This window comes from Salvelinus fontinalis, chromosome 11, assembly GCF_029448725.1.
Source record: "Salvelinus fontinalis isolate EN_2023a chromosome 11, ASM2944872v1, whole genome shotgun sequence".
Taxonomy (NCBI): domain Eukaryota; kingdom Metazoa; phylum Chordata; class Actinopteri; order Salmoniformes; family Salmonidae; genus Salvelinus; species Salvelinus fontinalis.
In genome coordinates, this window is record NC_074675.1 from 34,318,338 (window position 1) to 34,344,125 (window position 25,788).

General features: G+C 43.7%; 1 pseudogene; it reads right to left on the reverse strand.

Moving 5' to 3' along the window:
- The window catches only part of LOC129864716 (retinal guanylyl cyclase 2-like), a 47,394-nt pseudogene extending 25,843 nt beyond the window's left edge, over window positions 1–21,551 (reverse strand).
- Window positions 21,552–25,788: the final 4,237 nt, after the last annotated feature.

The window sequence follows — 25,788 nt, forward strand, 5'->3', positions numbered from 1 at the left end:
AGATGTGTGACTGAGAAAGAGCCTCAAAGATAAGAGATGCAGAGACACAGAACTCTGCAGGGGAGTGAAAGAGATGAGACTAGTCAGACATTCCACTATAAATCAACTTGGGGAGTGGACAATTACTGCTGAGCCTTTAGATAACACTGAAACGCTTCTTTGTATAGCTGTGTAGGCATGGGTTTGGTCTCATGAGTAGAAGGTAATGACTTAGGCAGTGACATCACTAAGATATTTGACTGCAGGCATAATAAAACAACTCGGACCCTTTTCTATTATGCAGAACTTACTCGGAAACATGCGTGCTATGTTCCTGTTGTCAACTTCTGTCTGCAACTGCATTAATAAATGAATGATTGATTTAATTAAAGATACTGTCTGAATGCTAATTTCACCAATGAGCCAATGATTGACAAGGAACAAGGAACGAACCCCAACAACAGCAAGGACAGAAAACATCACTAATCACCAACTTGATGTGAAAATATACTTAGAAAACTATAGCCAAGGATATGAATAAACATTAATTTAAAAAAAAATCTTAAGGTAACCCACCCGTTCAAACACGTCATAGACTGTTCTCCTGAGTGCCAAGTCTAGGTCCAAGAGACTTCTAAACAGCTTCAACCCCCAAGCCATAAGACTCCTGAACATCTAATCTAATGGCTACACAGACTATTTGCACCCCCCCCAACGCTGCTGCTCTCTGTTATCATTTATGTATAGTCACTTTATTAACTCTACCTACATGTACATACTACCTCAACAGGTGCCCACGCACATTTACTCTGTACCGGTACCCCCCTGTAAATAGTCTCGCTATTGTTATTTTACTGCTGCTCTTTAATTACTTGTTACTTTTATTTCTTATTCTTATCCGTATTTTTTAAACTGCATTGTTGGTTAGGGGCTCGTATGTAAGCATTTCACTGTAAGGTCTACACCTGTGTATTCGGCGCATGTGACTAATACAATTTGATTTTGGTATTAATGCTCCTGAATGTTCCATGAGGTAGTCTCATAAGCCACGCCCAGTCTAAACCAACATTAAATTGGGCCATAATAGTCAAGAATTTCCCCACTCAGATGTTCATCACAAACATGTTTTTAACTAACGCAGTTCATTATAACAAATCCAATCAATCATTTTAACAATCAAACAACCATTCTGCTCTTTCTTACTTCATAGAGGACGGCGTTATCGTAGGTGGCAGGTAATTGTCCAGAGAAGGGGACATGACGCATGTGCTGTGACAGGCTCCTCAGAGAGACTCCACTGGTCTTACTCTTACTGTCGTCTATACTCAGCTTCTGGAGCACAGCAGAAATAGTTTCAATCATGACTGCTAATACACCAGGGTCTTTCCACAAAAAGAATGCAATTTGATATTTTAAGTAGAAATTGTACACCAATATTGCATTTTTAAAAGCCTGTTATATTAAATGAAGTGCCCTTTAATATAGACCACATGGAGAATTCAATAAATCCGATTTATAGATTTGTTTTATGTAAATGAAGGCTTGCTAAAGTTTAAAAAGTCTGCATTTTGACATGTCCATCCATCAACCCTGTCACTTCTAGGAAGACCCAATTAATCCAAAAATGTCTCCAAGTTTCACCATCATTGTAAAGCCATAGTTACTTTGTTGCTTTGACAAACTCATTTTGGAAGATCATTGTTTTACGTAGTTAGTAATAAATGTAGGTCTGTTCCTCATTTTTAAGTCAACCCTGTTACGTGAACTGATTTCTGGTTTTATATTGTGAAACAAGTCCTTTTTAAATAGATTTCCAAAAGAAGATTTGAATATATAACATTCAAATCATAGCGCAAAAGCCGGTGAGCTGCCTCTACTATTTTTGGCCATTTTCTGGTGTTTTGTGGTAGAAAACTGAGCGGGTTGAGCATAACACTTCAACCCTCAGACATCCTAGAAATGTTTGAGCAATTACATTTTGTTGTCCCTTGCATTCAATTACCACTTCCTGTTGCACACATCAAGCTTCCATTCGCTCTGTCACAAGGGGTTGTATTGCTGATTTAAGATGAAATCGTCAACCCTGTAATTTTATTTGTCACTTAATAGGCGCTTACTATAGTAATTATTTAATTTAACCTGTTGAGATGGGAAAATGTGTTTATGAAGTTGAACATGTGCTCTTTGACAGAATGTTAAAATGAAGTGAAATCAAAAGTTTGTCGACCAAGATACACTTCACAAAAAGGCACTGAATCGGTGGAATCGGCGTCGTAGACGCCCAGTAAAATAAGCCTACATGTTGTTTATGAGAGCATTTCACAATACTTTTTGGTTTGAGTTGGAGTCGAGTTGCTTGGCTGACCTTGTTGGTAAGCGACGGTTTGACGAAAGTGATGTCGTTGAGGGTGACCAGGATCTTGTTGGGACCCCGAAACAACCGGATATGGTTAATGCGTAGCCTAAGAAACAAGAGACCTGGAACGTGTTCGTAGTTCGTAAATTCAATCTGGAGTGCCAGAGTGTGCTCAGAGTGCGCTCTGGGCATTTGTAAATTCAGAGCGTTGTCAGATTGTCCCTTCGTAAATTCACAGCGCACACTAGACGCTCTGGCCAAGGAGTTCGGTTGTTCCGAGCGTTCTGACCTCCGACCTACCTTGCAGTGGTGGGAAAAGTACCCAACTGTCAAAAGTAAAGATACCTTCATAGAAAATGACTCAAGTTAAAGTTAAAGTCCCCCAGAAAATACTAACGTTACCTGAGTAAGTCTAAAACGATTTGGTTTTAAATATACTTAAGTGTCAAAAGTATAAATCATTTCAAATTGCTTATAATAAGACTGCACAATTCTCTTGTTTAAAAAAATATGCTATTTACGGAATGCCAGGGGCACACTACAACACACATACATCATTTATAAATGAAGCATTTGTGTTTAGTGAGTCCTCCAGATCAGAGGCAGTAGGGATAACCATGCATGTTCTCTTGATAAGTGTGTGAATTGGACCACTTTCCTGTCCTGCTAAGCATTAAAAATGTAACAAGTACTTTTGGTTGTAAGGGAAAATGTATGGATCAAAAAGTACATCATTTTCTTTCGGAATGTATTGAAGTAAAAGTAGTCAAAAATATAAATAGTAAAGTATAGACACCTAAAAAATACTTACAGTTGAAGTTTACATACACTTATGTTGGAGTTATTAAAACTCGTTTTTCAACCACTCCACAAATTTCTTGTTAAAAACTATAGTTTTTGCATGTCGGTTAGGACATCCACTGTGTGCATGACAAGTCATTTTTCCAACAATTGTTTACAGACAGATTATTTCACTTATAATTCACTGTATCACAATTCCAGTGGGTCAGAATTTTACATACACTAAGTTGACTGTGCTTTTAAACAGGTCTAGGAGGGAAAATTCCAGCTTGGAAAATTGGAAAATTCCAGAAAATGATGTCATAGCTTCATAAGCTTCTGATAGGCTAATTTACAAAATTTTAGTCAATTGGAGGTGTACCTGTGGATGTAATTCAAGGCCTACTGTCAAACTCAGTGCCTCCTTGCTTGACATCATGGGAAAATCAGAAGAAATCAGCCAAGACCTCAGAAAAAATTATAGACCTCCACAAGTCTGGTTCATCCTTGGGAGCAATTTCCAAACGCCTGAAGGTACCAAGTTCATCTGTACAAACAATAGTACGCAAGTATAAACACCATGGGACCACGCAGCCGTCATACCGCTCAGGAAGGAGACGCGTTCTGTCTCCTAGAGATGAACGTACTTTGGTGCGAAAAGTGCAAATCAATCCCAGAACAACAGCAAAGGACCTTGTGAAGATGCTGGAGGAAACAGGTATAAAGTATCTATATCCACAGTAAAACGAGTCCTATATCAACATAACCTGAACGGCCGCTCAGCAAGGAAGAAGCCACTGCTCCAAAACCGCCATAAAAAAGCCAGACTATGGTTTGCAACTGCACAAGGGGACAAATATCATACTTTTTGGAGAAATGTCCTCTGGCCTGATGAAACAAATATAAAACTGTTTGGCCATAATGACCATTGTTATGTTTGGGGGGGAAAGGGGGAGGCTTGCAAGCCGAAGAACACCATCCCAACTGTGAAGCACGGGGGTGGCAGCATCATGTTGTGGGGGTGCTTTGCTGCATGAGGGACTGGTGCACTTCACAAAATAGATGGCATCCTGAGGTAGGAAAATTGTGGATATATTGAAGCAACATCTCAAGACATCAGTTAGGAAGTTAAAACTTGGTCGCAAATGGGTCTTCCAAATGGATAATGACCCCAAGCATACTTCCAAAGTTGGGGCAAAATGGCTTAAGGACAACAAAGTCAAGGTATTGGAGGGCCATCACAAAGTCCTGACCTCAATCCCATAGAAAATTTGTGAGCAGGACTGATAAAGCATGTGCGAGCAAGGCCTACAAACCTGACTCAGTTACACCAGCTCTGTCAGGAGGAATGGGCCAAAATTCACCTAACTTATTGTGGGAAGCTTGTGGAAGGCTCCCCAAAAAGTTTGACCCAAGTTAAACAATTTAAAGGCAATGCTGCCAAATACTAATTGAGTATATGTAAAATTCTGACCCACTGGGAATGTGATGGAAAAAATAAAAGCTGAAATAAATAATTCTCTCTGCTCTTATTCTGACATTTCACATTCTTAAAATTAAGTGGTGATCCTAACTGACCTAAGACAGGAACTTTTTACCAGGATTAAATGTCAGGAATTGTGAAAAACTGAGTTTAAATGTATTTGGCTAAGGTGTATGTAAACTTCTGACTTCAACTGGTTAGAACACCTACTCATTCAAGGGTTTTTCTTTGTATTTACTATAGTGAATAATAGTGAAGAAATCAAAACTATGAAATAAAACATATGGAATCATGTAGTAACCCAAAAAAGTGTTAAACAAATCAAAATATATTTTCTATTTGAAATTCATCAAATAGCGACCCTTTGCCTTGAAGATAGCCTTGCACACTCTTGGCATTCTCTCAACCAGCTTCTTGAGGTAGTCACCTGGAATGCATTTCAATTAACAGGTTTGCTTTGTTAAAAGTATATTTGTGGGATTTCTTTCCTTCTTGGAGCCAATCAGTTGAGCCAATCAGTTATTTTGTGACAAGGTAGGGTAGGTAAACAGAATATCGACCTATTTGGTAAAAGACCAAGTCCATATTATGGCAAAAACAGCTCAAATAAGCAAAGAGAAATGACAGTCCACCAATACTTTAAGACATGAAGGTCACTCAAAACGGAAAATTTCATGAACTTTGAAAGTTTCTTCAAGTGCAGTCGCAAAAAAACCATCAAGCACTATGATGAAACTGGCTCTCATGAGACTGGCTCTCCTGAGGACCGCCACAGGAATGGAAGACCCAGAATTACCTCTGCTACAGAGGAAAAGTTAATTAGAGTTACCAGCCTCAGATATTGCAGCCTAAATAAATGCTTCACAGAGTTCAAGTAACAGACACATCTCAACATCTGTTCAGAGCAGACTGTGTGAATCAGGCCTTCATGGTCGACTTGCTGCAAAGACACCACTACTAAAGGACATCAATAAGAAGAAGAGACTTGCTTGGGCCAAGAGACACGAGCAATGGACATTAGACCGGTGGAGATTTGTCCTTCGGTCTGGAGTCCAAATTTGAGATTTTTGGTTCCAACCGCCGTGTCTTTGTGAGACGCGGTGTGGGTGAATGGATGATCTCCGCATGTATATTTCCCACCGTAAAGCATGGAGGAGGTGTTATGGTGTGGGGTTGCTTTGCTGGTGGCACTGTTGGTGATTTATTTAGAATTCAAGGCACACTTAACCAGCATGGCTACTACAGCATTCTGCAGCGATACGCCATCCAATCTGGTTTGCGCTTAGTGGGACTATCATTTGTTTTTCAACAGCACAATGACCCAACACACCTCCAGGCTGTGTAAGGTCTATTTTACTAAGAAGGAGAGTAATGGAGTGCTGCATCAGATGACCTGGCCTCCACAATCCCCCGACCTCAACCTAATTGAGATGGTTTGGGATGAGTCGGACTGCAGAGTGAAGGAAAAGCAGCCAACAAGTGCTCAGCATATGTGGGAACTAGTTCAAGACTGTTGGAAAAGCATTCCAGGGTGAAGCTGGTTGAGAAAATGCCAAGGTTGTGCAGAGCTGTCATCAAGGCAAAGGGTGGCTATTTGAAGAACCTCAAATATAAAATATTTTTAGATTTGTTTAACCATGTTATGGTTACTACGTGATTCCATATGTGTTATTTTCATATTTTTGAATGTCTTCACTATTATTCTACAATGTAGAAAATAGTAAAAATGAAGAAAAACCCTTGAATGAGTAGGTGTTCTAAAACTTTTGACTGGTAGTGTATAAAAACAGGAAATGTTTTTACATTAGGCCTACCTATAACCTTTATCTTCAACCTTATTTTGCTCTTTGTAGGTAGGCCTACTCCCGCTGACCAGACACATCTGCCCAAGTAGTGTGGGGCCGAAGTTACTTTGTAGACTACAATAGTGGGACAAATCATGTATCTCAATCTCAACATAATAACCCTATTGTTCTACTGCTGGACTTTCTGGGACAGAGCACAGCCCCAAGCACATGATACGCAGGCTCTAACCTAACATTCCATCTTGATTTTCCATGTCCAGCCTGTCCATGGAGACATTCTGATTTATTCTGTATTTTACAACTCTGGAACTCTGTCTTTGAAACAGATAGAGAAGAGGAAACCATCTGTACTCGGTTGCAACACTCACTGCTGAGTTCCAAACTGCCTCTGGGAGTAACATCAGCACAAGAACTGTTCTTCGGGAGCTTCATGAAATGGGTTTTCATGGCCGAGCAGCCGCACACAAGCCTAAGATCACCATGCACAGTGCCAAGCGTAGGCTGGAGTGGTGTAAAGCTCGCCGCCATTGGACTCTGGAGCAGTGGAAATACGTTCTCTGGAGTGATGAATCACGTCTCACCATCTGGCAGTTCGACGGACGAATCTGGGTTTGGCGGATGCCAGGAGAACGCTACCTGCCTGAACACATAGTGCCAACTGTCTTGTTTGGTAGAAGAGGAATATTGGTCTGTGGCTGTTTTTAGTGGTTTGGGCTAGGCCCCTTAGTTCCAGTGAAGGGAAATCTTAACGCTACAGCATACACTGACATTCCAGACCCTTTCTGTGGTTACAACTTAGTGGCAACAGTTTGGGGAAGGCCCTTTCCTGTCCAGCATGGCAGTGCCCCCATGCACAAAGTGAGGTCCATACAGAAATGGTTTGTCAAGATCTGTGTGGAAAAACTTTACTGGCCAGCACAGATCCCTGACCTCGACCCCATCGAACACCTTTGTGATGAATTGAAATGCCGACAGTGATGTTTCAACATCTAATGGAAAGCGTTCCCAGAAGAGTGGAGGCTGTTCTAACTCCATATTAATACCCATGATTTTGGAATGATATTTTGGAACGAGCAGGTGTCCACATACCTTTGGTCATGTAGTGTATCTTCTAGCCATATTAAGGGAAAGGGTGAAGGGGGTTTACCTAGTCAGTTCAACTGAAAGCCTTCAACTGAAATGTGTCTTCCGCATTTTACCCAACCCCTCTGATTGGATTGGTGTGTGTGTGTCAGTCAGTATAGCAGAATTAGGCTACAAAACATTGTAGGACACTCAAAGACACGACACCAGGATGCGCTTAAACACTGACCTAAGGTCAGTGTTGTGTTTTACTTTGTAATTTACACCTTCAGATATGGGAGTAAGTTGATCCTAGACCTGCTCCTATCTTTGGGCAACTTCTACCAACAGCATCCGGATTTTCAGTTATTCTTCTTGAAGCTAGAGGGCAGCACAAGATAGCAACTTCAGGGGTTCATTCTCATTGGGTAACAGTTCTACAATGGAGTTCCCATGTGGAACTCTTGAGTATAGAGTTACATTCTGGAACTCTATAATGATAGAAAACAGATTCTGATTTTGCATGCGCTTTCCTCATTCACCCAGACTTACTTAACCAATTCACTGTGATAAGCTAGCGTGTACTACTTGGTGTTGGGAACAAACAACAAGATTTAAGTGAGTTTTGGGCTTGGCAAGCACTGTTTAACATAATCTGTAGCAACGGTTTCCTTATTCCCCTATCTCTTTCTTTGTCCCACCCCTCACTCACTCTCTCTCTTCTTCACCTCCTCTCTCTTACCAGTTCTCTCATTCTGAAAATGGCATCATCATGAATCTGTCACGTGACAGAGAGAATAAACTGTGTGAAAGACCATTAGAGAGGGAAACAGATTGGCAGAAAAGAGTGATAAGAGTGAGTGAGTGTGGGAGAGGGAGAGAAAGAGAATGAAAGAGAAAGCCGAACACACGAGAAGTTGTATCCAAGTCCTTATTAAGGATGGTTGTGACATGCTCTCTCTTTCTCTCTCTCTCCCCCCCCCCCCTTCCCCTTACATTAGTAACAGCAGCAGTCTGCCAAAGCTAACAGGTCCAGATGTTAGTAGGGAGACTGACAACCAAGGGTCTGCGTACCAAATGGCACCCTATTCCCTACGTATATAGTGCAGAACTTTTGACCAGGGCCCACAGGACTAATGTCAAAAGTAGTGCACGACACTCTTAGAACAAATAGTTTGAAAAGAGTTCTTTGACTGTCCCCATAGGATAACCCTTTTTGCTTTCAGGTAGAACCAATTTGGGTTCAATGTAGAACCCAAAACAGTAGAACCCAAAACAGTTCTACTTGGAACCAAAAGGGTTCTACCTAGAACCAACAAGGATTCTGATTTGCTTCTAACAGTTCCAAAAATTAGATCAGGTCATAGTAGAAATAGTTTTAGTTACTTAGCACCGTGGTCCTGGAATTCTCTCCTGAACATTTTAAAATGTGATGGTCTAGTTTCGTTGGTGGAGTTTAAACACTCGATCGATGTATATATCATTGAAGAGTGTAATTGTTTTTAGGCCAGCTGTTTTTAGTCAAGATGTTTGTGTTTTTAATGTAATATGTAATTGTTGTACTGTATGTGTGTTTATAGTTTTGTTTAATGCTGTGTTAGTGTATGTAAGTTGTTTTGTCTGAAACGTTATTCCCCCTGCTGCCATTGGACCAGGTCTCTTTTGGAAAATACATATTATCTCAATGAAAAAAAACCTGTATTAAATAAAGGTAACATTTTAAAATGTTTAAATGTTTAAAAAGTTCTCCTATGGGGACAGCCGAAGATCCCTTTTAGGTTCTAGATAGCACCTTTTTTTCTAAGAGTGTTACTATTTATATTCTTTATCTGCATCGTTGGGAAGGGCTCGTAAGCAAGCATTTCACGGTGAAGTCTACACCCGTTGTATTCGGCACATGTGACAAATAACATCTTATTTGATAACATTTTCGGTCAAAGGTTGTTCCCTACATAGGGAATAGGGAGCTATTTTGGAAGCAGACACAGGCTTATGCCCAGGTGAAGACAGGTGGTCAGATAGTGATGCTGTAACTGGTCAAAAGTAGTGCGCTATAATAGGGAATAGGGTGCCATTTGGGACGATATATTGAGCCATGTACTGTCAGTGATGGGTGGTTCCCAAAGACTGGCTATCTCCTAGTGAGACCATATTGAGACATCATCGCCCATTGTCCCTTGAGTCTTGTCTGATGCTGTCCACAACAGTCTGGCTCTCTTCTTAGGGAGGATGATGATAATGAATAATAATGAACAATAATAATAATAATGGCAATGACAGTCTGGACCTCAAAGATTGTAGATCAGAGAGTATTATTTTTGAGGATATTGTTTTATTGTAATGTGGGTTTATTGTAATGATTTTGATGAGCCAGGCCACACTTCCAAGCCTTTGAGCTTGAACCACAGAGTTTAAAGGGGCAATCTGCGCTTTGTACATCAATTTTTTGACTTTTAAATGAATGATACATACATACCCATTGATTCTTGAAGAATATAGCTTATAAATGCCTCAGGAGCTTAGTTCAACTGTCGTACTCCATCCAAACCCAAAATATAAGCTTGTTTTACTTATTGTTTGTAAACAACAAAATTGTAAACAAACACTGTATAGCCTCAAAACATGGTTAAAACTATCATTTTGATATCATGGATGGTAGGTCCTTGCATCCATAGCTCTGTCTGTGAATTTTAGTGGTTACATTTCTCCAGTCCCATGCCTCAGCCTTTTATCAAAACAGTGGTGGGGTAGCCACTTTGTCATTGTGTGAACTGCAGATTGCATTCAGAATAGCCTACAGACTCAGGAAAACACATTAAAACAAATTTTATGCTGTATGAATGGTTATAGTGATGTTTCGGTGCTAGACTTCCGAAGAAGTTTCTCGGTCAAAGAAGGATCTATTCTTCCCCCTCAAGGAAAACATTTTGGAGAGGATGAACGGGTAAACAAGTGCCCCTCCCTCTTTCTTTTTTTCTTCCTCTCTCTGTTTGTTTTACTTGGGGATGAGGGATGTGGGGGAGGGAGGAGAGGATCGGGTCAGTTGGAGTTGGTGATTACAAAACACTCTCGAAGGAAAGAAAATATGACATTGGCCTCAGCTGCAAAATAGCAAATGACATCACTGATATTTCAAAAGGCTTCTTTCTGCAGAATGTGTAATAAAATGCTAAAAACATTATTATGTGTGAATTGAATTTTAAGTATCATTGAATTCACAGAAATTGCAAATACAAATGCAGTCATCTTTCTTGGGTGGTAAGTGTAATATCTCTCTCTCCCTCAACCATATTGGCTATTATGTTAATGTTAATAGCGTTTGGATGTCCAGTGAACCTTTTTAATAGGCCTATACGTGGATAGATAATCACTGAAGCCTGTACGTTTGAGTTTCCATAGCTGACAGATGTATTAGATTAAATATGTTTTATACACCAGACAGGTGCAGTGAAATGTGCTGTATTAACAAGGTCAGCCATTGTAGTTCAGCGGCCCTGGAGCAATTTTGGGTTAAGTGCCTTGCTCAAGGGTACATCGGCAGCTTGTCGACGCGCTAACCGCCAGACTAGCTGCTGCACTGATAGGACTTTTGCCAAGACCGAACAAGGTTCTCGTATATGTGTGCTTAAAACACATTGCTTGCATCCCAAATGGCACTCTTTTCCCTATATAGGGCACTACTTTTGACCAGAGCCCTATGGGCCCTGACCATTGGCCTACACGTATGTTCCCTGGCCAAAAGTTGTGCACTCTAAAGGGAATAGGGACCCATTTGAGACACATCCATTGACTCTTTCTATTTGTTGTGGTAGCAACCAACAGATAATCCCTATTCCCTAACTCATTTTGTCACTCAGAACCAAATGTGTCATCAGAGACTGTGGCTACATGCCAAATGCCACGATATTCCTTATGTAGTGCACTTCTTTTGACCAGGCCCCATAAGACTCTGGTCAAAAGTGGTGCACTATAAAGGGAATAGGGTGCCATTTGGAATGCTTATTATCCCCTAACAACACAGTCATACATCACAGAGCTATTGCAGAGTTGGTTGTTGTTGAGTTCTCTTGAAGACAATTTAGAGAGACAATTTCAAATCAAATCAGATTTGCGCCGAATACAATAGGTGTAGACCTTACCATGAAATGCTTACTTACAAGCCCTTAACCAACAATGCAGTTCAAGAAATAGAGTTAAGAAAATATTGACTAAATAAACTAAAGAAAAACACATAACAATAACGGCTATATACAGGGGGTACCAGTACCGAGTCAATGTGCGGGGGTACAGGTTAGTCGAGGTAATTTGTAAAGTGACTATGCATAGATAATACACAGCGAGTAGCAGCAGTGTAAAAACAAAGGGGGAGGAGGTAGATAGTCATGGGGGGGTAGATAGTCAGGGTGGCCATTTGATTAATTGTTCAGCAGTCTTATGGCTTGGGGGTAGAAGCTGGTAAGGAGCCTTTTGGTCCTAGACTTGGCACTCTGGTACCGCTTGCTGTGCGATGTGCAGAGAGAACAGTCTATGACTTGGATGACTAGTGTCTTTGACAATTTTTGGGTCTTCCTCTGACACCGCTTAGTATATAGGTCCTGGATGTCAGGAAGCTCTGCCCCAGTGATGTACTGGGCCGTACGCATTACCCTCTGTAGCGCCTTACGGTCAGATGCCGAGCAATTATCATACCAGGCGGTGATGCAACCGGTCAGGATGCTCTCATTGGTTTAGCTGTAGGATCTGGGGACCCATGCCAAATCTTTTCAGTCTTCAGAGGGGGAAAAGGTGTTGTTGTGCCCTCTTCACAACTGTCTTGGTGTGGATGATAGTTCCTTGGTGATGTGGACACCAAAGAACTTGAAACTCTCAACCCGCTCCACTTCAGCCCTGTCGATGTTAATGGGGGCCTGTTCGGGCCTCCTTTTCCTATAGTCCACGATCAGCTCCTTTGTCTTGCTCACATTGAGGGAGAGGTTGTTGTAAGCAAACTTAATGATGGTGTTGGAGTCGTGCTTGGCCACGCAGTCGTGGGTGAACAGGGAGTACAGGAGGGTACTAAGCACGAACCCCTGAGGGGTCCCAGTGTTGAGGATCAGCGTGGTGGATGTGTTGATGTCTACCCTTGAAAATAAAGGAGAGCCGCACACTCTAGGAGCTCAGATGCAAAAATGTCATATCCAACGTTTCGACAGGCAAGCTGTCTTCTTCAGGGTGCCTACCCTTACCACCTGGGGGTGGCCTGTCATGAAGTCCAGGATCCAGTTGCAGAGGGAGGTGTTTAGTCCCAGGGTCCTTAGCTTAGTGATGATCTTTGTGGGCACTACGGTGTTGAAGTTGTAGTCAATGAACAGCATTCTCACATAGGTGTTCCTTTTGTCTAGGTGGGAAAGGGAGTGCAATTAAGATTGCATCATCTGTGGATCTGTTGGGGCGGTATGCAAATTGGAGTGGGTCTAGGGTTTCCAGCATTATGGTGTTGATGTGAGACATGACCAGCCTTTCAAAGCACTTCATGGCTACCGATGTGAGTCCTACAGGGCAGTAATAATTTAGGCAGGTTACCTTCACTTTCTTGGCCACATGGACTATGGTGGTCTGTTTGAAACATATAAGTATTCAGACTTGGTCAGGGAGAGGCTGAAAATGTCAGTGAATAGACTTGCCAGTTGGTCCAGGCATGCTTTGAGTACACGTCTTGGTAATCCATCTGGCCCCGCGGCTTTGTGAATGTTGACCTGTTTAAAGGTCTTGCTCAGCTACGGAGAGCGTGATCACACATTTGTCTGGAACAGCTGGTGCTCTCATGCATGCTTCAGTGTTGCTTGCTTCGAAGCGAGCATCAAAGGCAATTACCTCATCTGGAAGGTTCGTGTCACTGGGCAGCTCGCGGAAGGGTTTCCCTTTGTGGTCCGTAATATTTTTCAAGCCCTGCCACATCCGACGAGCATCAGAGGCGGTGTAGTAGGATTCAGTTTTAGTCCTGTATTGATGCTTCGCTTGATTGATGGTTCGTCTGAAGGCATAGCGGGATTTCTTATAATCGTCCGAATTAGTGTCCTGCTCCTTGAAAGCGGCAGCTCTAGCCTTTAGCTTAGTGCGGATGTTGCCTGTAATCCTTGGCTTCTGGTTGGGAAATGTACATACGGTCACTGTGGGGACGACGTCGTCAATACACTTATTGATGAAACCTGTGACTGTGTAACGGTGGTCCTCCTCCTCTTCAACCGAAGAGGAGGAGTAGTGATGGAACCAAACCGCAGCTTCTGAAGTTGACATTATTTATTTACGGAAAAGACGAAAAACACGAACTTCACTATAACTAACAAAACAACAAACGGAGTAGACAGACCTGGACGACGAACTTACATTAAACACGAAGAACGCACCAACAGGGAAAATAGACTACACAAAATGACGATGTACAAAACAAACCGAACAGTCCCGTATGGTGCGACAAACACTGACACAGGAGACAACCACCCACCACGAACACTGTGAAACAACCTACCTAAATATGACTCTCAATTAGAGGAAAACACCAAACACCTGCCTCTAATTAAGAGCCATACCAGGCAACCCTTAAACCAACATAGAAACAGAAAACATAGAATGCCCACCCAAACTCACGTCCTGACCAACTAACACATACAACAAACTAACAGAAATAGGTCAGGAACGTGACATAACCCCCCCCCTTAAGGTGCGAACTCCGGGCGCACCAGCACAAAGTCTAGGGGAGGGTCTGGGTGGGCATCTGACCACGGTGGTGGCTCAGGCTCAGGGTGAGGTCCCCACCCCACCATAGTCAATCCCAGCTTACATCTCCCCCTACAAATGACCACCCTCATATAACACCCACTTCATCTTTTGGGTAACATCGAGACAAGGGGCAGCACCGGGATAGAGGGATAGCTCAGGACAGAGGGATAGCTCAGGACAGAGGGATAGCTCAGGACAGAGAGATAGCTCAGGATAGAGAGGTAGCTCAGGATAGAGGGGCAACTCCAGACTGAAAGGCAGCTCCGGACAGAGAGACAGCTCTGGACTGAGGGGCAGTTCTGGATAAATAGCCGCTCTGGGCTGAGGGACAGCTCATGACTGGCTGACGGCTCTGGACGCTCATGGCTGGCTGACGGCTCTGGACGCTCATGGCTGGCTGACGGCTCTGGACGCTCATGGCTGGCTGACGGCTCTGGACGCTCATGGCTGGCTGACGGCTCTGGACGCTCATGGCTGGCTGACGGCTCTGGACGCTCATGGCTGGCTGACGGCTCTGGACGCTCATGGCTCACTGACGGCTCTGGACGCTCATGGCTCACTGACGGCTCTGGACGCTCATGGCTCACTGACGGCTCTGGCAGATCCTGTCTGGTTGGCAGCTCTGGCAGATCCTGTCTGGTTGGCGGCTCTGGCAGATCCTGTCTGGTTTGCGGCTCTGGCAGATCCTGTCTGGTTGGCGGCTCTGGCAGATCCTGTCTGGTTGGCGGCCCTGGCAGATCCTGTCTGGTTGGCGGCTCTGGCAGATCCTGTCTGGTTGGCGGCTCTGGTAGATCCTGACTGACGAATGGCTCTAGCGGCTCCTGACTGACTAACGGCTCTGACGGCTCGGGACAGACGGGCGGCTCTAATGGCTCGGGACAGACGGATGGCTCAGACGGCGCTGGGGAGACGGATGGCTCAGACGGCGCTGGGGAGACGGATGGCTCAGATGGCGCTGAGGAGACGGATGGCTCAGACAGCGCTGAGGAGACGGATGGCTCAGATGGCGCTGCGGAGACGGATGGCTCAGATGGCGCTGCGGAGACGGATGGCTCAGACTGATCCTGTCTAGCGGAAGGCTTTGGCTGCTCCTGTCTGGTGGAAGGCTCTAGTGGCTCCTGTCTGACGGAAGGCTCTAGCGGCTCCAGTCTGGCGGAAGGCTCTGTAGGCTCATGGCAGACGGGCGGCTTTGCAGGCTCAATGCAGGCGGGCGGCTTTGAAGGCTCAATACAGACGAGCAGTTCATGCGGCGCTTGGCAGACGGACAGTTCAGGCGCCGTTGGGCAGACGGCAGACTCTGGCCAGCTGAGACGCACTGTAGGCCTGGTGCGTGGTGCCGGAACTGGAGGCACCGGACTGGATACACGCACTTCAAGCCTAGTGCGGGGAGCAGGGACAGGGCACACTGGACTCTCAAAACGTACTATTTGTCTGGTGCGTGGTACAGGCACTGGTGCCACCGGGCTGAGTGCACGCACATCAGGACGAGTACGGGGAGAAGGAACAGTGTGTGCAGGGCTCTGGAGACGCACAGGTAGCTCAGTGCGTGGTGCCGGAACTGGAGGCACTGGACTGGAGACACGCACCATAGAGAGAGTGCGTGGAGGAGGAACAGGGCTCTGGAAACGCACTGGAAGCCTGGTGCGTGGTGTAGGCACTGGTGGTACTGGGCTGGGGCGGGGAGGTAGTGCCGGAAATACCGGACCGTGCAAGCGTACTGGCTCCCTTGAGCATTGAGCCTGCCCAACCTTACCTGGTTGAATGCTCCCCGTCGCCCGACCAGTGCGGGGAGGTGGAATAACCCGCACAGGGCTATGTAGGGGAACCGGGGACACCATGCGTAAGGCTGGTGCCATGTATGCCGGCCCGAGGAGACGCACTGGAGACCAGACGCGTTGAGCCGGCCTCATGGCACCTGGCTCAATGCCCAATCTAGCCCTACCAGTGCGGGGAGGTGGAATAACCCACACGTACAGGAGACACCGTGCGCTCTACTGCGTAACACGGTGTCTGCCCGTACTCCCGCTCTCCACGGTTAGCCTGGTAAGTGGGCGCAGGTCTTTCTTATCGGGCTTCCTTGCTAGCAGCATACCTTCATAAATCCGGTCTCGAGCGTCATTCTCCGGTTTCCAGCCACTTCTCCTAGCTGCCTCCTCATACCACCGCTGTTGGGCTCTCGCTGCCTCCATCTCCTCACGAGCGCGGCGATATTCCCCAATGTGCGCCCAGTGTCCTTTTCCCTCCAATACTTCTTCCCAAGTCCATGAGTCCTGATTTCTTGGCCGCTGCTCAAACTTGCGCTGCTTGGTTCTGGATTGTTGGTGGGTGGTTCTGTAACGGTGGTCCTCCTCCTCTTTAACCGAAGAGGAGGAGTAGTGATGGAACCAAAACGCAGCTTCTGAAGTTGACATTATTTATTTACAGAAAAGACGAAAAAACACGAACTTCACTATAACTAACAAAACAACAAACGGAGTAGACAGACCTGGACGACGAACTTACATTAAACACGAAGAACGCACGAACAGGGAAAATAGACTACACAAAATGACGATGTACAAAACAAACCGAACAGTCCCGTATGGTGTGACAAACACTGACACAGGAGACAACCACCCACAACGAACACTGTGAAACAACCTACCTAAATATGACTCTCAATTAGAGGAAAACGCCAAACACCTGCCTCTAATTAAGAGCCATACCAGGCAACCCTTAAACCAACATAGAAACAGAAAACATAGAATGCCCACCCAAACTCACATCCTGACCAACTAACACATACAACAAACTAACAGAAATAGGTCAGGAACGTGACAGACTGAGGTGGTATTGGATGAATCCTGGATCATTTTCCACTCTGTGCTAGCAAAACAATCTGGGGTTGAAAAAACAACATGGCTAAATATCATTCATTCAAAAGTCCAAAAATGGATGTAGTAATCCCAGATTGCCCCTTTAAATAAACAGACTGATTTAGAAGCAGGTCCATGTCTCGCCACCAAAATTAACAAAAATCATGGTTTCTAATTGATATCAAATAAATAGACAGGCGGTTGGCTATTTATCATGTTTTTCAGCAGGGTACGTGCAATGCCGTCGGGGGTAGGCCAAATAAAAATGGGATTCACTTTTTATTTTCAAACAGTCCATTTATATTTTCCAACGGAGCTATACCTTTGGGTGAGGTTTTTTTCTCGCCTGAGTAGCCTCGTTTCACTGCCAAAAATAAATTTAAACCATCTAGTGTTCAGCGAAATAACAACACAATATCAAATACAGGTAGACCAGTAAATAATTTACATCCAATCACATTAGATGGTTTAATTAAGACTACTTTCGAGTAGTAAGACATGTACAAAAGCAACAGATCCCATTAATAAGAAGGGGTTATATGGTGAGCTACCTAGTGGCTAGGACAGGCAAGCCCCATACTATTGTGGAGGACTTAATTCGTCCTGCTGCCGCAGTTATGGCTGGGACAATGCTGGGGGTTAAAGGTCAAAAGAACTATACAGACAATGACTTCATCAAACAACACTGTTTCACGACACATCAGTGACATGGCAGGAGATGTTTTGAAACAATTACTGCTTCGCATACAAGCCAGTGAAATCTATGCGCTACAGCTGGATGAGTCAACAGACGTGGCGGCCTGGCACAGCTCCTGGTATATGTCCGTGTCACGCCCTGGCCTTAGTTATCTTTGTTTTCTTTATTATTTTAGTTAGGTCAGGGTGTGACATGGGGGATGTTTGTGTGTTTTTGTCTCGTCTAGGGTGTTTGTATTGTTCATTGTAGGTGTTTATGTAAGTCTATGGTTGCCTAGATTGGTTCTCAATTAGAGACAGCTGTCTATCGTTGTCTCTGATTGGGAGCAGTATTTAGGCAGCCATAGTCATTAGGTAGGTTGTGGGTGATTGTCTATGTGTAAGTTGCCAGTGTCTGCACTTATTGTTTGTATAGCTTCACGGTCGTCGGTTTGTTGTTTTGTTAGTTTGTAAAAGTGTTCATTTCGTCTTCATTAAAAAGTAAGATGTATTGTTATCACGCTGCGCCTTGGTCATCCTCTCCTTCACGTAACCACTGGAAACCAGGACAACAGAAGAGGACATTTTTAAAGTACTGGACAGCTTTGTGACATCAAATGGACTTTGACAGGGAGTCTCTTTTTAAAGTACTGGACAGCTTTGTGACATCAAATGGACTTTGACAGGGAGTTACTATGTCTCCCATGACAGGGAGACATAGTAACGCACGTGCAAGCAGTTGCTCCCGACACCACTTGGGTACACTGTAGCATCCACTGAGGGATTGCTGCCAAATAGATGCCTGACAGCTTGAAAGACGTTTTGAACACTCCAGTGACAATGGTTAACTTTCTTAAAGCAAGGCCCCTGAACTCTTGTGTATTTTCTGCACTATGTAATGATATGGGCAGCGAACATGTAACGCTTTTACAACATACAGAAGTGCGCTGGTGGTCAAGGGGCAAAGAATTGACACGTTTTTTTAAAATTGAGAGACAAGCTTCAAGTTTTCTTTACTGACCATAATTTTTACTTGTCTGACCACTTGCATGATGACTAGTTTCTCACACGACTGGCCTATCTGGGTGATGTTTTTTCTCAGCTGAATGATCTGAATCTAGGATTACAGGGACTCTCCGCAACTATATTCAATGTGCGGGCCAAAGTTGAGCCTATGATTAAGAAGTTGGAGCTCTTCTCTGTCTGCATTAAGAAGGACAACACACAGGTCTTTCCATCATTGTATGATTTTTTGTGTGCAAATGAACTCAAGCTTACGGACAATGTCAAATGTGATATAGCGAAGCACCTGAGTGAGTTGGGTGCGCAATTACGCGGGTACTTTCCCGAAAAGGATGACACAAACAACTGGATTCGTTATCCCTTTCATGCCCTGCCTCCAGTCCACTTACCGGTATCTGAACAAGAGAGCCTCATTGAAATTGCAACAAGCGGTTCTGTGAAAATTGAATTTAAACAGAAGCTACTGCCAGATTTTTGGATTGGGCTGTGCTCAGAGTATTCTGCCTTGGCAAATCGTGCTGTTAAAACACTGATGCCCTTTGCAAACAGGTATCTATGTGAGAGTGGATTCTCAGCCCTCACTAGCATGAAAACTAAATACAGGCACAGACTGTGTGGAAAATGATTTAAGACTGAGACTCTCTCCAATACAACCCAACATTGCAAAGTTATGTGCATCCTTTCAAGCAAACCCTTCTCATTAACCTGTGGTGAGTTATTCACAATTTACAATGACAAATAACGTTTTATATGTAAGATGGCTAAATAAAGAGCAAAAGTATTGATTATTATATTATTATTTGTGCCCTGGTCCTATAAGAGCTCTTTGTCACTTCAAACGAGCCGGGCTGTGACAAAAACCCACACTCATTCTTATGTTTAATAAATGTATCGTATCATGTGTGTGTGGCAGGCTTACAATGATGGCAAAAAACATTTGAGAGTGCGCTGACCCTGGTGCTAGAGGGGGTACGCAGCTGGAGGTTGAATGTTTGAAGGGGTACGGGACTATCAAAGTTTGGGAACCACTGATCTAGGTTAAGTTTTGTGATGATCCGTGTATGGTTAAGGTAAGGCTTTAGGAGACTGAGCTGATCATAGACCTGTGCATATACTGACATCTTTGATATTGTGGTATCAGATAAATTGGTCGACTGACGAAACACGCACACACACACCACACAGAGGAACGGCCCACATTCAGTTAAAAGCAGCTAGTCTCTGAACTACAAATGATTGCACATAGAAGCAAATATGTCCACGTTTCTTGATGTTTATCAAACAGACCGTGCTCAGTGATCAGACACAATTCACACAGTAGATAAGGAAGCAAACCAGTCCAGTTTTTTTATGTCACAAGTAGTATGTGGTACATTTCACAACTCTTAGTACAAAACTCCAAACTAGTCACACTTGTAAGACAGTCTTTTATTCAAAACATGTCATTGTGCATTCATTTGGATTTTAAACATCTCTCACCACATAACCCTTGATTCAAAATATATTTATAGTGAAATGTAAATGAGAACATGGCTTTAATCACCAAAATACAATATAAGGATATCTTTTCAATTGAGTCGTTTTAACTACCAGTTAATCCAATAGCAAACAATGCAAGATACTTGTTTCAAATCACCCTTAGAAGAAGTGATGAAAGTAATATGCTCCACTACTGTAAATTACACAGTTCACATTAGGCAATACACTTACATTACCCAACAAAATTGACAGAACATATATAATTTCCATAATATCTATCAAAGGTGTGATCAATGAATCATGAATACAATTTTTTTTCTACTTTTCAGATATAATTGCAACATAGATGTACTGTCTGTAATCAAATGTCACAAAATTCAATGCAACAAATGAAAGGAATGAAAATCAAACATAACGTTTAGCACACGTTAATTTGCATGCAAGTGTTTCTTGAGCATTTGGCCATCATTTCTCATCCACATCACGGTGAATGTCCTCATTGTTCACGCACCGTGGGAAAAACATTTTGGCATGGCGAATCCAAGCTTGACATTGGTCTGCATTGATGTTGTCGTATGACTCATCCTTGGCCAGAAGGAGGGTGGCATGTTCATGGGGATGGCGATCATACACCTTCCACCTCCATGCTGAAAATGTTTATTCAATAGCTTTGAAGAAAGGAGAGTATGTGGGCAGGTATAGGGTCACGAATCGGGGATGGGCCCGAAACCGTGCCTGAACCAACTCTGCATGGTGGAACCTGACATTGTCCCACACAATGACATAGGGGACCCTTTCACCTTGACAGGCCTGCTCATTTTAATTGAGAAACACAATGAGGTGTGCAGCGTCGCAGTCTCCAAGAAATGGCCTAGATCCTACCACACCATCTTCAGAGATAGCTGTGCACATGGAGATGTTTCCCCCACGTTATCCAGGCACTTGGGCGGTCGCCCATTGGCTGATGATGCTCTGCCCACGATGCTGAGTTTGATGCCTGCTTCACTCACAAAGATATACTTGTGATGGTTCACAACAACATCAATCCCCCTCTTTTTACAGTATAGTTCCAATATGATATTGTGAAGTAGCATGTGCATCAAATAGTAACGGCAATACAGTATATATTGCTGTACCTGAACATACTCGGCCCGCAGTTGTTTCACCCGGTCGTTGTTTCTTTTAAAAGGCACCAGGTAAATGTGTTTCATAGATACCTGGTGCCTCTTCAAAAGACAGGCGATTGTTGGTAGGCTGATGGATGCCACATTGGCAAAGATGTCATCGTTCTCCATCAACCAATCAGTCAAATGTATTTATGAAGCCCTTTTTACATCAGCCGATGTCACAAAGTGCTATACAGAAACCCAGCGTAAAACCCCAAACAGCAAGCAATGCAGAAGCACGGTGGCTAGGAAAAACTCCCTAGAAAGGCAGGAACTTAGGAAGAAATCTAGAGGAAGCATGCTCTGAGGGGTGGCCAGTCCTCTTCTGGTTGTGCCGGGTGGAGATTATAACTGTCACGCCATGATCTGTTTCACCTGTTCCTGTGATTGTCTCCACCCCCTCCAGGTGTCGCTTATTTTCCCCAGTGTATTTATCCCTGTGTTTCCTGTCTCTCTGTTTCAGTTTGTCTTGTATGTTAGTCAAGTCAACCAGTGTGGTTTTTCCCATAATCCTTTTGCTATTCTCTTTTTGTTAGTCTTCCTGGTTTTGACCCCTGCCTGACTGTGGACTACTTTCCCGCCTGCCTGATCATCCTGCCTGTCCTGACCTTCGGTACCTTTTGGACTCTGAACTGGTTTTGACCTTTTTGCCTGTCCACGACCATTCTCTCTCCTTACCCCTTTGGATTAATAAATATTGTAAGACTCCAACCATCTGCCTCCTGTGTCTGCATTTGGGTCTCGCCTTGTGTCATGATAATAACAGTACATGGCCAAGATGTTAAAATGTTCATAGATGACCAGCAATGGCCTGCTTTATTGCGAACAGCTCTGTCATTCCTGGGCCTCACCATTTCCACCACTGCCCACTCCTGTTGGTCGATCAGCACACGGCTGCATGCATTTACAATATGTCACTGTAAATGTAATGGTAAAGCATAGTGCATGTCCTGCAGAGATACCGGTTATCTTGGCAAAATGTTCCAATGATCGAATTGACAGTTATCTTCAGATTTGGGTGAACTAATCTGGTAGCCTCTGCCATGGTAAGGTCTCTGTTTACTACACGGTCAACAATTTTGGCACAGACTTCAATAGACACAACAGTTCCCTGCTGTCTGCCTCCCCCGCTCTGATGTTCACCTCTTTGACGGGGCCCATGCCCACCTCTTTGACGGGGCCCATGCCCACCGCTTTGACCTCTTTGACGGGGTCCATGCCCACCTCTTTGACGGGGTCCATGCCCACCTCTTTGACGGGTCCCATGGCCACCTCTTTGACCTCTTTGATGGGGTCCATGCCCACCTCTTTGAACTCTTTGATGGGGCCCATGCCCACCTCTTTGACGGGGCCCATGCCCACCTCTTTGACCTCTTTGATGGGGCCCATGCCCACCTCTTTGAACTCTTTGATGGGTCCCATGCCCACCTCTTTGACCTCTTTGACGGAGTCCATGCCCACCTCTTTGACGGGCCCATGCCCACCTCTTTGACCTCTTTGACAGGGTCCATGCCCACCTCTTTGACCTCTTTGATGGGGCCCATGCCCACCTCTCTGAACTCTTTGATGGGGCCCATGCCCACCTCTTTGACCTCTTTGACGGGGCCCATGCCCACCTCTTTGAACTCTTTGATGGGGCCCAAGCCCATCTCTCTGACGGGCCTCTTGTCCACAAGATCTTTTATTTCTTCATCTCCCTTGCTGTCTATCCTGCTCCATGATGAAAGAAATTGCAAGTGTTCACACACTGCCTTTTATTGGCGACCAATTGTGTTAACCACTATGTGAAATCAATTAGCAATAACCTGTAGTTACTATGCATGGTTATCATGTACCATATATATCATTTAGATGATTATACCTTACAAACACACATTTTATTTATATTTCTCCAAATCCATATATAGTAGACAACCCAGTTTAAAATCTATAGGTATACCAAATGGTTAAGTGATTAACCGTTAAGCACAGTTGGATTAAGTGATGGTCAAATGTATTTAAACAAATGACAAGAGAATCATATGAAAAGTATTGTGAGCATTGCATTGTGAAAGGCAATTACTTTAATAAATGAAAGGTATTTCTAGATTAAACACTGATAAGGTTTGGTGAAAAAGTTACTGTGTCAATTGAAAATGTGCTTAAAGTTTTGAAAAAACAGCTTTTTTGATGATCTGTTTTGATTTTTGTACTAAGAGTTGTGACATTTGACCACATACCTGTGAAAATAGTAACAAAGCGATAAACAACTGTAATGACTCAACATCAGCAAGTTGTTTTTCAAATCAAATCAAATTGTATTTGTCACATGCGCCGAATACAACAGATGTAGACCTTACCGTGAAATGCTTACTTACAAGTCCTTAATCAACAATGCAGTTCAAGAAATAGAGTTGAGATAATATTTACTGATTAAAAAATACAATAAAAAGTTACATAAAAATAACAATATCGAGGCTATATACAGGGGGTACTGGTACCGAGGCAATGTGTGGGGGTACAGGTTAGTCGAGGTAATTTGTACATGAAGGTTGGGGTAAAATGACTATGCATAGATAACAGACAGCGAGTAGCAGCAGCAGCATGCCCATGCCAGCAGCAGCATGCCAGCAGCAGCAAACCACCCTGCATCCCACTGCTGGCTTGCTTCTGAAGCTAAGCAGGGTTGGTCCTGGATGGGAGACCAGATGCTGCTGGAAGTGGTGTTGGAGGGCCAGTAGAAGGCACCCTTTCCTCTGGTCTAATTTTTTTTATTTTTTTTATCCCAGGGCAGATTGGGGACATTGCCCTGTGTAGGGTGCTGTCTTTAAGAATGGAAGTTAAATGGGTGTCCTGGCTCTCTGTGGTCACTAAAGATCCCATGGCACTTGTTGTAAGAGTAGGGGTGTTAACCCTGGTGTCCTAGCTAAATTCCCAATCTGGCCCTCATACCCTCACAGTCACCTAATCATCCCCAGCTTACAATTGTCTCATTCATCCCTGTAACTATTCCCCAGGTTGTTGCTGTAAATGAGAATGTGTTCTCAGTCAACTTATCTGGTTAAATAAGTAAAAAGCAGTGTAAAAACAAAAGGGTGGGGGGGTGTCAATGTATATAGTCTGGGTTGCCATTTGATTAATTGTTCAGCAGTCTTTTTGCTTGCGGGTAGAAGCTGTTAAGGAGCCTTTCGGACCTAGATTTGACGCTTATTTCTGCTACCGCTTGCCGTGCCGTTGCAGAAAGAACACTTGGGTGACTGGAGTCTTTGACAATTTTTTGGACCTTCCTCTGACAAAGCCTGGTATATAGGGCCTGGATGGCAGGAAACTTTGCCCCAGTGATGTACTGGGCCATATGCACTACCATCTGTAGCGCCTTATGGTCAGATGCCGAGCAGTTGCCATACCAGGCAGTGATGCAACCGGTCAGGATGCTCTCAATGGTGCAGCTGTAGAACATTTTGAGGATCTGGGGACCCATGCCAAATCTTTTTAGTCTCATGAGGGGGGAAAGGTGTTGTCGTGCCCTCTTCACGACTGTTTTGGTGTGTTTGGACCATGATAGTTTGTTGGTGATGTGGATACCAAGGAGCTTGAAACTATATATTCAATACATATTGTATGTGTGAGTGCTATTGCATTCTTATTTGTTTCATTTCAAACAATTGTTTTAACATTTAATAGACGGGTTGGGTGTTCACCAACAAAACCGATGTGTGCGCAACTTTGAGGCAAAACAGACAGGTTTGGCTTACAATCAAAGGATTATTGACAATCTGTAAACTATATTTTGTACGCAAATGTTTATTGAAAACATAAATACATTTGAAAAAAGGGTTCCAAAAGGATTCTCCAGCTGTCTCCATATGAGAACCCTTTTTGGTTCCATATAGAACCCTCTGTGGAAAGGGTTCTATCTAGTAGCAAAAAGGGTTCTACAAATGGTTTTCTTATGGGGAATGCCGAAGAACCCTTTTTGGTTCTAGATAGCACCTTTTTTTCTAAGAGTGTAATATGGCCAACCATTCCACAGAGGGCTCTACATGAAACCAAAAACCAAAAAGTGTTCCACCTGGAACCAAAAACAGTTCACCTATGGGGACAGCCAAAGAACCATTTTGGAACCCTTTTTACTAGAGTGTGGCAAAAATATGGCATAGGTCAAAAGACTTCAAGACAAGAGATGATTTCAAGAACAAGATACACAGCAGCTTCTTGTCATTGTTGCTAGCTATCTGACCGCTCAGAATCATAACACACGGCCTTTAGCCTCTGAGTTGTGCGTGCATCGTTGTGGTGAAGTTGTCAACCTACCCTTCTATAGACAGTGGTTGAAAGTGGACAGTTATCTGATGAGACACTCTTATTGACTTAAGTTGTGTTCCCT